The sequence below is a fragment of the Sapajus apella genome, unplaced genomic scaffold (genome assembly GCF_009761245.1).
Source record: "Sapajus apella isolate SASKATOON/1434 unplaced genomic scaffold, GSC_monkey_1.0 scaffold33, whole genome shotgun sequence".
NCBI classification, from domain to species: domain Eukaryota; kingdom Metazoa; phylum Chordata; class Mammalia; order Primates; family Cebidae; genus Sapajus; species Sapajus apella.
The window spans coordinates 4,367,742-4,383,299 of record NW_022436973.1 but is presented as its reverse complement, the minus strand read 5'-3'; the positions used below and the strand labels follow the sequence as shown (position 1 = coordinate 4,383,299).

The 15,558-nt window shown below is 48.9% G+C and overlaps 1 long non-coding RNA gene across 1 annotated transcript in view; it reads left to right on the top strand.

Moving 5' to 3' along the window:
- Positions 1 to 230: 230 nt before the first annotated feature.
- LOC116562630 overlaps positions 231 to 15,558 on the top strand; it is a 28,539-nt gene continuing 13,211 nt past the window's right edge. Inside the window, exon 1 of the long non-coding RNA XR_004274045.1 lies at positions 231 to 501. This is a non-coding gene — a long non-coding RNA (uncharacterized LOC116562630). The remainder of the gene's footprint in view (positions 502 to 15,558) is intronic.

Sequence of the window (15,558 nt, the reverse complement as noted above, 5' to 3'; positions counted from 1 at the left end):
GCCATCCAGTCATCAAACCCTTCCACGTGGCTTCCTGGGCTGGACCAGGTGGAGGTAATTGAATCGTGGGGCCCAGTTTTCCTCAAGCTGTTCTCGTGATAGTGAGTGAGTCTCACGAGATCTGATGGTTTTATAAGTGTCTGACATTTCCCCTATTGCGCTTGCGCCGTCCTGCCGCCCTGTGGAGAAGGTGTCTGCTGTTTTGCTTTCTACCCGCCTCTTCCGAGGACGCTCTTGTCTGTGTCCAGGGCACGGTTCGCAGGACTTGCTGGGAGCGACACCCTGCTGTGCAGTACAGCTGCCCGGCTGCAGATCCCTGGGAGCGTCCAGCCCTTTCCTAATCAGAGCTTTCAGGTGCTTTTGACCTGAGGCCCGTAGACGTGAGGTTTATGGGAGGAGAAGAGCAGACGGCCTTCCATGGAGTTTTTAACCCGCATTTCTGCCCCACTCTTTGGAGATAAATGAGTAAGTACATGCCCAGCTATTTCCTTGCTACCTCAGGTAGGAAATACAGGCTCTGGAGAGCCATCCTTTTCGCGTTTAACTTTGTTTAAAAATGTAACGGATATTCCGTCAACCCCTTGAAAATCTTAACGAGTCTTACTGGTTCTTTCTACCCACCCATCGTAGCTTGCCTTATTGTTTTGTATTTTGTTATGTTGTTGTTTTTTTGTGATGGTCTCGCTCCGTTGCCCAGGATGGAGTGCAGTGATGCTATCCCAGCTCACTGCAGCTTCAAACTCCTGGGTTCAAATGGTGGTCCTGCCTCGGCCTGCTTTTATCCTCAAAACATTCTTAGGCACAGGTGTCATTATTCCCATTTAACATAGAAGGAAACAGGCTTACAGAAGCCATTCTCTCAAAACGACGTATCTCCTTAACGGTTGTTGGCTGGGACCCTCCTTGCTGGTCTTAAACTCCTGACCTCAGGTGATCCACCTGCCTCGGCCTCCCAAAGTACTGGGATTACAGGTGTGATCCACTGCACCCAGCTGACACTGGCTTATTTTTGGTTCTAGATTGATGCTTTGGGAACTCTAACATGCACAGGAAATCACTTGGGATCTTGTTAAAATGTAGATTCTGATGCGGTCGGTCTGGGTTTTGGCTTAGATTTGGCTGTTTTCACCAGCACTCAGGTGATGCTGATAGCATTGGCTACTTTATGGGGTCACACGTAAGGAAGCAAGGGCCTCGTTCCGCAGCCCGGCTGCACATTGGAATCACCTGGGAGCTTTAACTACCTAGAAATTCTGATATAATTGGTCTGGGGTGTGGCCTGGTCATAGTTTTTATTTTTTAAAGTGGACATTAGTGCAGCCAAGTTTGAGGACCCCTGCTCCGGGCAGTGTTTTACTTTATACAGAATTGTGACCAAGTAAAGACATTTGACTTGTCAGAATTCTTTTCAGTAAGAGAATGAAATTTTTATGCCAAAGAAAAGTTCTTGGCAAGCTAGCCTGAGTCACAGCAGGGGCTGAAAGTGGGATGAATTCTTCTGTAAAGACAAGGCAGAGATGGGGCTCTGCTTGCCTTAGGGAGAAGATGGAAGGTGGAAACAGCCACACGCTGCTGGGTAACAGGTGGAGGAAGTCCTCCTGCTCCTTCCGCTTAAGTCTTCAGAAAGTTAAATACTGAAATGTTTGAAAATAATGGTATTTTCAAACATTTATTTTATTTTAAAGGATGCTAGTGAAGGCATTAGTGGTTCCCAGGCTCATTTGCAGATTCAAATTTCTTGCACGTTCTTACAAAACTCCAAATTAGCTCAAAATCTCAGGGTAGGACACAGGCCCCAGAACTTTCTGAAGTTCTCCTGAAGATTTCAGCATGCAGGCATCTTTGGGAACCCTTGGGTTCAGGTGATGAGCGTCCTGCATTCCAGGCAGGTGAATGCAACGTGCAAAGCAGAGAGAAGCCAGTGTGACGCAGTGTGGGACCTTCCCCAAATGCAGGGAATGTTCTGGACTCTGAACTTATGAAATCAGGGTTCGAATTCAAGTGGAGCCAGAACTCCAAGCCTGGAGGGTCCCAGCCAACAACCACTAAGGAGGCATTTGGTTTGAGAGAGTGGCTTCTGTAAGCCCATTTCCCTCTCTGTTAAATGGAAATAACAACACCTGTGCCTAAGAATGTTTTGAGGAACAAAGGAGAAGATGTGGATGGATTTGCTTTGTTATATGCTGTATAGAGAGTCAGATCCATATTAGCCCTTCGAACGTGGTTTGCTACTTTACAAGGCACAGCTTTTGATAGAAAGGGATAATGGAGAATAATTTGTGAATCTAGGGCGGGAAGTATCCACCAGTACAGGAAAGAGAGGCACTGGCTGAATCGCCACCTTGTGGTGGTAACTTGAGTTGCAGCAGTAGGAGACAGGCTTAAAATGGGTAGACTTAAATTATTCCAAGCCCAGCAGGGTTTCTCACTCTGCTCTGTTGACATTTTGGCAAAATATTTCTTTATTGGGGGAGTAGTTTTGTGCATGGTAGGATATTTAGTAGCATCCGTAGCCTCTCCTCACTAGTCGCGCCCCTCCCTTGCAGCTATGTTAACCAAAAACATCCCCAGATGTTGCCAAAAATCCCTCCCCAGGGGCAGAATTCCTCTTGGTTGAAAACCAGGGTGCTATAGAAAACATCAAACAACAACAATAATAATATCTTCTAGCAGTTCTTGAGTGTTTAATATTTTTAGTGCTTTGCGTAACATGCTAACCACTTTACATCTATTGATTTCTTTAATCCTCACAACATCTCCGCATCTCCAAGTTAAAAAATGAAGGAGTTGGTCGGGCGTGGTGGCTGGTAATCCCAGCGCTCTGCGAGGCTGAGACAGGTGCATCACCTGAGGCCAGGAGTTTGAGACCATCCTGGCCAACATGGTGAAACCTCGTCTCCACTAAAAATGCAAAAATTAGCCAGGTGAGGTGGTGCACACCTGTAATCCTAGCTACTAGGGAGGCTGAGGCAGGAGAATCGCTTGAGCCCGGGAGGCAGTGGTCGCAGTGAGAGGAGATGGCGCCACTGCACTCCGGCCTGGGCAGCAGAGTGAGACTCTATCTCAAAAAAAAAAAAAAAAAAAAAAGGAGAAACTGAAGTCTGGAGAGGTCACACTTCTCTGGGATCACATTCCCACACAGAAAAATTGATTGAGCTTAGTCTGGAGCACGTGTCTGGAGACCAAAATCTGTATTAGCTTCCTAACATTGTAACGAAATCACAATAAACTCAGTAGCTTAAAACAACACCAATATATCATCTTACAGTTCGGAAGGTCAGGATTCCAAAGTGGGTCTTATGGGCCAAAATCAGGGTGTGCTAGGGCTGTGTTCCTTCTGGAGGCTCTAGAGAAGAATCTATTTCCTTCTCTGTTTTAGGGTCATGAGCCTTCCTTTGCCCATGCTCTTCCATCTATCTTCTAAGCACATCATTCCAACCTCTGCTTCTGCAGTCGCATCTTCAGACCTTTGTGGGCCGTGTGTCTGAGGGAGCCAACCCCTTCCCTGGAGCCCTAGAGAGCCCTGCTGAGAATAATTTGAGGATCTCACAGGAGGCAAATATTAGCTGATATTGAGAAGAGATTTCTAAAATGCATCCTTTCCCAGGGATAGGCTGGGTTGTGTAGGGATTTGACCATGGGAGGGAGTGCTGGGATGTGTGGAGGTGGAGGTCCCTGGAGGTGGGCAGGTAGGGGCATGCTTGGCAGCCAGGGTGATGGATGGGTTGTCTGGGTGCAAGGCGACTCCCTTGGGATGATGCTGGCCCTTGGGAGAGCAGGAGGCTGAGCAGGGGTCCAAGTCTTCAGTGCATGAGGGGATGAGGCCAGGAGGTGAGTGGCTGGGAGAGACAAGGAGAGAAAGGTGGGAGATGGGGCCAGCTGCATGGGCGTGCAGCCGGGGCAGCCCCGCAGGCTTGGAGGGGCCCCGTGCTTCATGGTTGCTGTCTTGAAATTCTCCATGATTTTATGTTTGAATTAGTGTTACAGTCGAGTGTGTGTGGGGCTTGGGTCTCTGCCCACACCCAGCCCTGCCTCTCACTGCCTCCCCAGGACAGGCACCCACACCCTCACCCCCTGCTACTTGGTCCTGGTCTAACGCACATGTTCTTTTTTCTATTGACCGAATGATGCATACTTTAAAACTGGGTAATTGAGAGCAGTTTAATGAAGGGACCATTTACACTCGTGGGCAGAGGGAGGGAGCCACGAGGGATTGGGTGGTGTCCTGAGCTAGCGGCTATAGGGAGCCTTTACCATCTTCAGACAAAGAGGCAAGGGACAGGTGGCTGCCAGTGGCCAGATTGAGAGTTGTATGGAGAGAGCTCCTTGGGTAGAGGGACACAGCAAACCCATGGTCACCCACTGGGACCCTGCAGAGCAGGAGCCAGAGGATGAGTCCTCAGCCTCATCCTCCCTCCTCGGGTCTCCTGTCAGTGCTATTTCAGCCAGCAGCCAGAGGGCAGGCAGTCCCTAGCTCATCCTCTCCAGCCACTCGGCGAGGGGAGGAGGCCCTTGAGTGGATCTAGAGGGACCAGGGGGCTACTGGAAGGGGTGGAAAATTCAGAAGAGAGTCAGGTTGGGAGGACGTGCCCAGTTTAGGCCTGGCCTGGTGATTTGAGGCACATGGAGAAGTCTGGGAGGAGCTGGAGTCAGGATGGGAGAGCCTTCAGCATTTAGGTCGGGTTCCCATCAGCCCTGGATGCCCAGGTTGGAGCAGCCCCAGACGTGGAGGGGGGCTCGGGAGCCTTGCAAGCCTGTTTGTGGAACTCACTTTCCATTTTTTTTTTCCTGGAGAAGCAGCCTCTGGCTGGGAAGGGCTTACCCTGATCCCAACTACTCACTCCCCCTTCTCCCAGTTGGCTTTTGCCCCAGCCCCAACCCCGGGGGTGGGCAGTTTTGTCTTTCCCTTGGCCCCAGGCTGGCCTGGCTAGCAACAGCTCTGTCTCCTGCTGTCAGGGCCGCCAGAATGTGACAAGCGGTAGATGAGCCTCTGATCAATGGACCCCGTCCCCAAGCAAGGACGATGGGGCTGGGGGCAGGATGGGGAGCGGCCGCTAATGGATGGGCCCGAGAGCAGTGATGGATGGGCAGGAAGAAGCTGCCATTTGTCTTGGAAGTGAGTGTCTCCAGGGAGGAGGAGAAGGGAGGGTGGCTGTTGGGCTCCAGGGAGGAGAGAAAGCCACTGGAGCCAGAGCCCAGGAGGGCTGGGGAGATGGGGCCTGAGGGTGCCCTGGCTGGGATGGGATTGGGAGGAAGTTTTTCCTGCCTTTATTTAGAGCTCTTTAGCCCTAGCCAAGAGGGGCCTGACATGTTGAGTGGAAGATCCAGGGCCATCCTGTAAAAATGGAAACCAGATCCTCTCCCACCTGGGTCTCATTCAGGGTGTTGTCCTGGCCTTGCCCGACTCTCCTCTAAGACCCTCCACGGTCCCCACCTTCTCCCTTTCCTCTCTGACCTCACCTCCCACTACCCTCCTCGCTCATGCCTCTCAAGACGATTCACTTTCTTGTTCTTAAAGATCTCTAGTCTTTACTTCAGCTGTCCCCTCTACCTGGAATGCTCTTTCCTTGGACATCTGCACAGTATTTTTTTTTTTTTTTTTTTCTTTCTGAGACAATCTCACTGTGAAGCCCAGACTGGAGTACAGTGGAGCAATCTCGGCTCACTGCAACTTTACCTCCTGGGTTCAAGTGATTCTCATGCCTCAGCCTCCTGAGTAGCTGGGATTACAGGCTTGGGCCATCACACCCAGCTAATTTTTATATTTTTAGTAGGACAGGGTTTCCCCATGTTGGCCAGGCTGGTCTTGAACTCCTGGCCTCAAGTGATCCGCCTGCCTCAGCCTCCCAAAGTGCTGGGATTACAGGGGTGAGCCATTATGCTTGGGAGGATACCTGCACAGTATTCTTATGTCCTGAAGGTCAGGTGTCAGGGAAGCCTTCCCTGGGCACGCATTACAAACAGTAATGTCTCCCTGCCCCATGCCCTGTCTCTATTTGGTACACCCTATCACTCTGCCTCTACCTTGTTATTTTAAAATTTATTTTGTACCAGCCACCGTCTGAAATGTCATTTATTTGTTTACTGTCTGAGATCTGTCTCTTCCACTGGATTGTAGATGCCATGAGAACAGGGCGTTGTCTCTTCTCTGCCTCTCTATTTCCAGTACTTAAATAACACTCAGAGGGGCTCAACAAATATTTATTGTGTGCATGAATGAAAGAGTTCTAACTCCAGTTCTGAGGCTTCCTGGCTTTGTGAGTTTGAACCATCTCCTGAGCCTCAGTATCCTCACTTGCAGAAGGAGGGGGACTGTTCTTACCAGTGCCCCTGTAAGGATTATGCAAGACAATGTGCATCAGCCAATGCCCATATTTTAGAGAAATCTAGAAGGCCCGGGACTTGTAGAGGTTGGAAAAGAAAACTGCCTCATATCTCCAGTCACCCAGCTAGTAATGAATTCTCAAAGTAAGATGAGACCTGGGTCTAAAGATAAAATTTAGGATGATGTTGTAAGACCCCTTGTTAAACCCTCTAAAAGATTTAAGGTGGTACTAGCAGACCCTTTAGCTAGACAATGTGGTTTCTAAGAATCTTAAGGGTCCAACAGGAGGGAGGAAGCGAGAGAAACAGAGGAGAGGCCTGTTTCCATTGAAATGAACCTCAGTCAGATGCATAGAAAACCCATAACGTTTTCAAGATATAGGTATCAGTGAAAACACTGTAAGTATGCACAAAAAGTGACTGGAACTTTTCAAAATAAAAACAGGCCTCTGAGTCTCCAAATTTCTAAGAGGAGGAAGCAGGCTGAAAAACTATTTTGCTATAAATATCAGCCATTTCTTGTGCAGACAGAAGCATGATTAGGAGAGGAGAACCAAAACTCCAGAGCCATGGAGAACAATGGACTAGGAAATCACTCCGAGGAGGTAGAATTGGTCCCTAATCAACGGCTGTTCCCTGCACCTGGAAGCAGAGGGCAGTGACAACATGTGCCTGGCTGGATTTTGATATTTCTATGAACCAGAGACCACTAAGTACCTCCTATTCCTCCCCTTTTTGTCTGGGAATGCCTATTGCGAATATCCTGTCCCCTTTTCATCTTTATTTTATTTATGTTTGAGACAGAGTCCCGCTCTGTCACCCAGCCTGGAGTACAGTGGTGCAATCTCAGTTCACTGTAACCTCTGCTTCCTGGGTTCCAGTGATTCTTGTGCCTCAGCCTCCTTAGCTGGGATTATAGACAGGCACCACCTCTCCTCCCCCCTCCCCCCCCCCCCCCCCCTCCCTCCTACCCCTCCACCATATCCTCTCTCCTCCCCCTCTCTCCTTCTCTTTTCTTCTTTCTTGAGACCAGGTCCCACTCTATTGTCCAGGCTGGAGTGCAGTGGTGCTATCTCGGCTCACTGCAACCTCTGTCTCCTGGGCTCAAGCAATCCTCCCACCTCAGTTCTCCAGGTAGCTGGGACTACAGGTGTGTGCCACCATGCCTGGTTAATTGTGGTATTTTTTTATAGAGACACTATTTTGCCATGTTGCCCAGGCTGCTCTCAAATTCTGAGCTCAAACGATCCACCCATCTCAACCTCAAAAGTGCTGGGATTACAGGCATGAGCCACTGCACTGCCAGTCCTGTTTCTTGGTGGGACATTCCTTCCATTCTTTCTAGGTTTTTTTTTTTTCTTTAATTTTCCTTGCTAAACCAGAGCATGGGGGAGGCTCCCAGGGACCCCTCATTCACTGTCATTCAGAGTAGTAATAACCATCCATTGAGCATGATGATATGCCAGGGCACTTTACACATATTATCTCTTTGAATCCCACAGCAACCCTGACAATATTGTAATTCTCATTGTACGGAGAAGAAAATGGAGGCATAAAGAGGTTGATTAAAGTGCTGCAGCCACACGGTTGGTGGCTGTGTTTGAATTCAAACCTGGGCACTCATTGCTGTTCTGAGGGTGTTCTGTAATAACATGCCTGAATCAGAGTTGGGAAGTTGGGGGATGGGATGAGGACAAAGGAGAGAAGTCCAGAGACTGGGTAGAGACAGAGTCCAGAGACAAGACCCTGGTGTCCCTGTCCTCAGCCCCTTTTGAGCAGTTCCTGCTATCTTTGGGGGAAGACAGGAGGAGATGGAGAGGAGAACTTCTGGGAGACCCCTTGAATGTTTCAGTTCCAAGACAGTATCTGATAAGTCCACTGTGAACAGTTGCCCAGGTTGTGGACTGCGTAACTCTAGATGACACCATTAACACTACAGTCTATGAGAATAGATGGTTTATGTGCCCTGTAGGGAGATGCATTTCTGTTTAGGAACACTGTAGGGACATATACTTCACATCCTGTGTCATAAGAGGACTTCTAAGCAGTACTGCCTAGAATGCCATGGGGACAGGGAGAACCTTTCTCACCTTAGAACAGGGTCCCTGGGCTCCTGCCAGGGAGAAAGATCAGAAAGGGGCAACCCACAGCAGGCCATTGATCCTCCTGGGAAGAATGAGGTGGGAGGTATGAGCTCTGTCTCTCTCAGCTGGCTATTCTGGGCCTCTTACAGTGCCTGCTGGGAAGCCCGTGGTGGTCTCACTCTCATGCTCCCCATACATGAGGCTGAGGTCCTTGCACACCCAACCTGGGAACTTGGAGCTGGAGCTCACCCTTCCTGCAGGGATGCCAGCTTTCAAGGCCCTGCCTCCAGTTCGGTACTGAGTAGCCTCCCTGCCCACTCTCCTGGATGGCGTCTCCTGGGGACAGCTTTGGGGTCTAACTTGCCCCTTTCCCAGAATCCCTCCTGCAGCCAACTTGAGAGTTAAGGTGGCCCAGGGTGGTTAAAAGTTAACGTCTGCCCAGCCATTTATCTGCTTTGAATTGACTTCTCCCTAAGAGCTTACCTCTTTAAAACGCAGGAGAGTCTTAGAGCCACCAAGCTGTCCCATTGCCCAGTGCCCCTCCCATAAATCCCCAGTCCCCTCCCCCTCCTTGTCAGGAACTGATTTCAGCCCACAATGGCGATGGTTTATTACAGCTCACTTCCTGCTGTGAGTAAATAAGTTTGTCTCCTTTAAATTCCCTGGGCAATTAGGAGAATGAAAGACTGAGCTCTGGATTAGCATTTATTTCCTCCAAATGTTTATATGAGGCCATTTTCCCACTGACAAATTGTGGGGCAAATTGTTCTCTAGAAAGTCTGTCTGCAGCAAAGGTGCTATGATTAAACGGCCGGTGTAAATTTGGGGCCATAAATCCTTTCCCTGAGTTAATGGGATTTATTCACAGCAACTGCCATTACGGGCTCAAAGAAATAATAATAAATGAGGTTGATTTTGCACCTGTTTCAGGGTAATTAATATGCATATTAAAGGGAAAAGAGGTTGTTTTTACAAACTGCCTCGCTTGTGGCTCAAAATTTGGAGTCTGTCTGGGGCCTTCAGGTCAGCGGCCAGCCTCTTTCAGGACAGAGAGCTGGGAGCAGCTGGGAAGGGGCTTGAGGCAGGGACGGGGTGGTCTGGGGTCTGACCTGAGGCTCTTGCATTTCAGGTGCTGGCTTGAGTGGGGTTTTGATATAAGAGAAGGGGGTGAGTAAGACATTCATGAAAATCAAGAATGGCAATGTTGCACTGAATACATTGGTTGCAAGCGACAGAAACCCAAGACAACCAAACTCTCAGGACTGAAGGAAATGCTCCAGGAACCCTGGGCTCTAGGGATTGGAGTGGAGACTCAGGACCACCAAGTCTGTCTCTTTCTTGCTCTCTTTCCTTTCTTTCTCTCTCATCTCTATTCCTCTTTGCTTCTCCAGAGTTGGCACCAAAGTTCTGGATGGAAGGTCCACGTACAAAACCCTCTTGCATTCTGCACAGTCTCCACTGCATGGGATAAAAGGGGTGGTGGTTATTCCTGAGGCACCCTGGAGGGACCCAGCCCTTCCAGACCCCACGTCAAGTTCGTACTGGCCAGAAGGCCTCCCCCTTCTCTCAGGGAAACCACTCATCTTGCACCATCCCTGCTACTGGCACCACTGCCTGCCATTTTGCCCCTATGCCCAGATGACCTGCCTTCTGCTCACAGAACTTGACCAGCTCTCCAGCCCCAGCATTACAGCCCAGGACCCCTACCCAGCCCTAGTCAGATCCCTCCATGGGAACCCTGACCCTATGACTCTAGCTGTTGCCTGCATTATTGTTCCCAATGGATTCCCCCTAAATCCTGTGATCTGAGCCACACCTAGGTGGGGGCCTTCTTGGAGGGGCGTTTGGACACGGGACTTCTGGTTGGAAGCAAGATCTTTTCTGATCCCCTGTGCCTGTTTCAGTTTTGTCTGGTCCCCACTTCTCCCCTCCACTCCCAAGGGAGGGCCTGGGTAGTTGAGTTCCTGGGCAGCTTCTCACTGGATCCACATAGGACAGCAGCTGGAACAATCTGTCCAAACACAGATTCAATTGCCCTGCTTTCCTGAGAGGCAGAGGAAGTGCAGTGATTACGAGCTTGGGCCCTGGAGCCTGCATGCCCGCTTTGAATCCCAGCTCACTGCTTCCTCGCTGTCTGATCCTTGCCAAGTCCATTCATCTCTTGGAGCCTTGGTTTCCTCCTCTATGGAATGAAGAAAACAGCAGTGTCAAGCTTGCCTGATTTTTTCCCTTTAAAGTGTGAGATGGATTTTAGGCCTATGCTTTGGAAGAAGAAGGGAACTGTGAAGTAGTGGAAGTGGGAAGTGTCTGCGATCCTTGAAGCCTTACTAGAAAGAGGATAACTGGGTGACTTGGACTCAGGCCTTTCTAGAAGCTCCTTAGGAAGTTTGAAGAGTGGCTGATCCATCCTGGGGCAGCTAGAGAAGCATTCATGGAAGAGAGGACATAGAAGACAGGGTGTTGTGGATGAATAGGAGTTCTCCAGGTGGAGCCAGGGAGAAAGGATATTATTCCTGGCAGAGAGAACAGCTCATGCACAGTAGTAGAGAAGGAGCTAACCGTGTGTTCAGGAAATGACTTGGAGTCAGTGAGAGGCCCTAGACGGATGTGGTATTTCAAATATGAAAGAAGTATCCAATTAGATCTTTCCCTTAAATCAATTAAATCAGACTAACCTCTATTCCCCATCCATTGAATTAGCAGGAAATTCAATTTCAGTCACTACCAAGGCCCTGACCCTTCTGGGGTCCTGAATTTAGGTGCATCTGGCAACTGGCAAATCTTCTCATCTGCTCTCCATGCAGCTGCCACAACTGCCATCTGCTTATGTGAGTCTACAGAGGTTCCTGAAGCCCATGACTCTCCCACATAAGGCCCAACATCTGTGTCCAGGCCAGACATGCCAGGGCCTGGGATCTTGCTCAGTGCATGGTGTGGCTGCTCCTTGGGTGTCTGGGGAGGACCATGATCTGTGGAGTCCTCACCCCTGTCTTGTCTGGGTAGCCTGGGAATAATTCCTCCTTCTTGGTCTAGGCCCTCTTTTCCTGACCCTCTGGTGCTGGGTCACCCCTCTAAGTCTTCTTGGTAGCTCTAACTTACTATAAAAGCCAGGAAGACAATGGGCAAATGCTACTTTTTGTTCTACAAAATCCCAGGGGCAAGGGCATTCAAAAGGCTCTGGGTACCAGTTCAAAATGCAGAGAAAGAAAAAAAGAAACATGCGTAAAAATCAATCTCAAAAAATTGGCTGAGTGTGATTGCTCACATCTGTAATCCCAGCACTGGGTAGCTGAGATGGGCAGATCACCTGAGGTCGGGAGTTTGAGACCAGCCTGGCCAACATGGCAAAACCCCGTCTCTACCAAAAATACAAAAATTAGCCAGGTGTGGTGGTTGACAGCTGTAAACTACTGGGGAGGCTGAGGCAGGAGAATCTCTTGAACCTGGGAGGCGAAGGCTGCAGTGAGCAGAGATCGTACCAACTGCACTCCAGCCTGGACAACACAGTGAGAGACTGTCTCAAAAAAAAAAATTATGCTGCCATGGTATGATGCAGGAGGGTGGGTGCTGTGGTCTGAATGTTGGTGTTCCCCTAAATTCATATGTTGAACCCTAATCCCCAATGTGATGGTATGAGGAAATGAGGCCTTTGGGAGGTGATTAGGTCATGGGGGTGGAGCCCTCATGAATGGGATTAGTGCCCTTATAAAAAAGGTCCCAGAGAGCTGCCTTGCCCTTTTTGCCATGTGAGGACCCAGTGAGAAAATGCCACCTATGAGCCAGAAAATGGGGCCCTCGCCTGACAGTGAATATGCCAGTACCTTGATCTGTACTCTCCAGCCTCTATAACTAGGAAATGAATTTCTATTACTTATAAGTCAACCAGTTTGCCAGATGTTGTTATAACAGCCCAAATGGACTGGATGGAGAAGGTAGCAGCTGAGCTGGGCATCGTGGCTGAAGCCTCAATGTGCAGGGGCTTAAAAGTCAGGCTACCTACCAGTGAGGACTTGACCCAGGGAGGGGAACATGTGGTCAGATATGGGGCTTAGGGATGAGGCTGAAGAAGATTCTGGAAGGATCACTTTAGTGGCTTTGGGATTTTATAGTCTCTGAGACTCTTGTTCTTTGGGGCAAAGACAAAGCCAGATGTTAAGGTCAAAGCTCTTGCAGCTCAATCCTAAATCCCTCTGTCCTCTTCTTGGGATAATCCTGGGAGAATGCTGGAATAATAGAGATAGCCAGAGGCTACTTTGATCATTCTACGTCTGCAATGTGTGTTCCTGTCTCAAATCTCCTGAGTTAGTTTGCCAGGGCTGTTCTAGTCAAGTGCCACAGCCTGGGTGGCTGACGCAGAGGAATGTATTTGTCTCAGGTTTCTGGAGTCCAAAATCAAGGTGTCAGCAGGGTTGGTTCCTTCTGAGGGCCAGGAGGGAGGGACTGTTCCAGTCCAGGCCTCGATGCTTGGCTTGTAGATGGCCGTCCTCCCTTTGTGTCTTTCCACATGGGCTTCCCTCTGTGCAGGTCTGTGTCCATGTTTCCTTTTAGAAGGACACCAGTCATATTGGATTAGGGCCCACAGCAGTGACCTCATTTTAGCATGGTGATCTCTGTAAATATTTGTTTCTCTTATTTTCTTTTTGTTTCTTTTCTTTCTTTTTTTGAGACAGAGTCTTGCTCTGTTGCTAATGCTGGAGTGCAGTGGCACAATCTTGGCTCACTGACATGGCCACCTCCCAGGTTCTAGTGATTCTCCTGCCTCAGACCCCTGAGTAGCTGGGATTACAGGTACACATCACCACACCTGGTGATTTTTTTTTTTTTTTTTTTTTTTTTTTTTTTGTAGAGGTGGGGTTTTACCATATTGGCCAGGCTGGTCTTGAACTCTTGACCTTAGGTGACCCGCCCATCTCAGCCTTCCAAAGTGCTGGGATTACAGACATGAATGACTGTGACCAGCCATTTTTTTTATTTTTTATTTTTAAAAGACAGGGTTTCTGTTGCCCACGCTGAGTACAGTGGTGCTATCATGGCTCACTACAACCTCGGCCTCCTGGGCCCAAGCGATCCTCCCACCTCACCCTCCCCAGTAGCTGGGACCACAGGTATGTACCACTACCTCCTAATTTTTGATTTTTTTTGTAGACACCAGGTCTCACTGTGTTACCCAAGCTGGTCTCAAACTCCTGGATGCAAACAATCCTCCTGCCTTGGCCTCCCAAAGTGCTAAGATTACAGGCGTGAGCCACCAAGCTCAGCCTCAACCTCTATAGAGATTCTCTCTCTAAATAAGCTCACATGCTGAGGTACTGGAGGTTAGGACTTCAACCTGGGAATTTTGGGGGATGCCATTCAACTCATAGGACCTCCAAACAAGCGTAAAAAGGCAGAAGTGACTATTGTACAAATGAGGAGTCCCAGGTAGAGAGAGGTCAGGCAACTTGCTCAGGGTTTCAAAGCCAGCGAGGAATAGATGGGACTCAAACTCTGGTCTGCCTAGCTGTGCTGTAGCTGGATCCCAGGGCTCCTGTGGAGGCAGAAATCTAGACTCCTGCTGAAGCTGGACCCTGCTTGTCCCCTCCCTCGGGTATTTCCCAGGGCAGGCTTCCTAGCACGCTGGAAGAAGGCAGGGAGGGGAGAGGACCGATGTCGTTCTGAGCGTCACTTGGCCAGGCCTTTTGTCTCTCTGTTCATTGCCTGCAATGTGCTTGCATCTTATTACCCAAGCTAGGTAGATTTTTGCTTGGCTGAGCTGAGATCAAAAAGTAATTTTTCTTTTTGCAACAGCCAATTAGAAATTCATTTATTTTCACATTATGGACATTTGGCAAAAATTTCTTTGGCAATTTAGCTCCATTTATATAGTCTGCATAAAGGGAGACAGTGAGGCTGGGAGAAAAAAAAAGGCAAGGCCCCAGGCAAAAATTAAATGCAGAATCATGTATTAGAAATGAGATGTATTTACTATTGTTTTTGAAAATTAATGGTGCATTTTTAGCTTTTATAATGTAATTTAATGATGCAATTCATCTAATAAAAAAAAGAGCACATTTTAACTCAGTCATACAAACCTACTGGGGCACAGGGCGGAACACCTTTTCCATGGAAAGGGTTTGGAATGAAATGCTCGGGGCCTTTCTCTTTGTTAGACAAAAAAGAAAAAATGCTGTCTCTCTCTCTGTCCGTGTGTGTGTGTGTGTGTGTGTGTGTGTGTGTGTGTGTGTGTTCCCATTTGGAGTATGGATGACAGGAGGGTTGGCCTTTCTGAAGGTTACCAAACCAAGGGGGACTGGTATTTGAACTCAAATTTTTTGATTCCAAGTTAAGAACTTCTTTCTGGGCTGGGCACAGTGGCTCACACCCGTAATCCCAGCACTTTGAGGCTGAAGCGGGCAGATCACTTGAGCCCAGGAGTTTGAGACCATCCTGGGTAATATGGTAAAACCCCATCTCTACCAAAAATACAAAAATTAGCCAGGCATTGTGGCAGGCACCTGTAATCCCAGCTACTCAGGAGGTTGAGGAGGGAGTATCACTAGAGTCCAGGAGGTTGAGGCTGTAGTGTGGGGGATCCGCCTCTGCACACCAGCCTGGGCAACAGGAGCAAGCCTGTCTCAAAAAATAAAATAAGATAAAAAGAACTTTCTGCCACCCAGTCTACCCTCAGCAGGAGGGAGGAAGCTGTGGATAGAAAAAGGAGTATGGCAGGAGTTCAAGGTGACAGCTTTGATTGTGCCACTGCACTCCAGCCTCAGTGACAGACTGAGACCCTGTCTCTTAAGGAAAAGGGGGTTTGGGGCAGGGGGGAGATGAGGGCCATTAGTGTGGGAAGCCAGGGGACACACAGGCCTCAGTGTCTCCTGGGCATGGGGATCCCTGAGGGAGGTGACCAGGGATGGAATATACAGTCATCCCCAGGGTCAAAGGAAATGCCCAAACCATTTTTATTCATTTGTTCAGTGACTATTTACTGAACATTTATCATATGCCTAGGACTCCCCTGACCTTTTGCAGCCCGAATTTCCTCACTTGTAAAACAAGGTGAATCCTTCAAAGTATTTCTCGACAAGGTGCACTGTTGGAGTTTTGAATGGAACAATCCGTTCTTATTCCTGAATGACACTTCACCACCCTCCCACACATGCGGTGT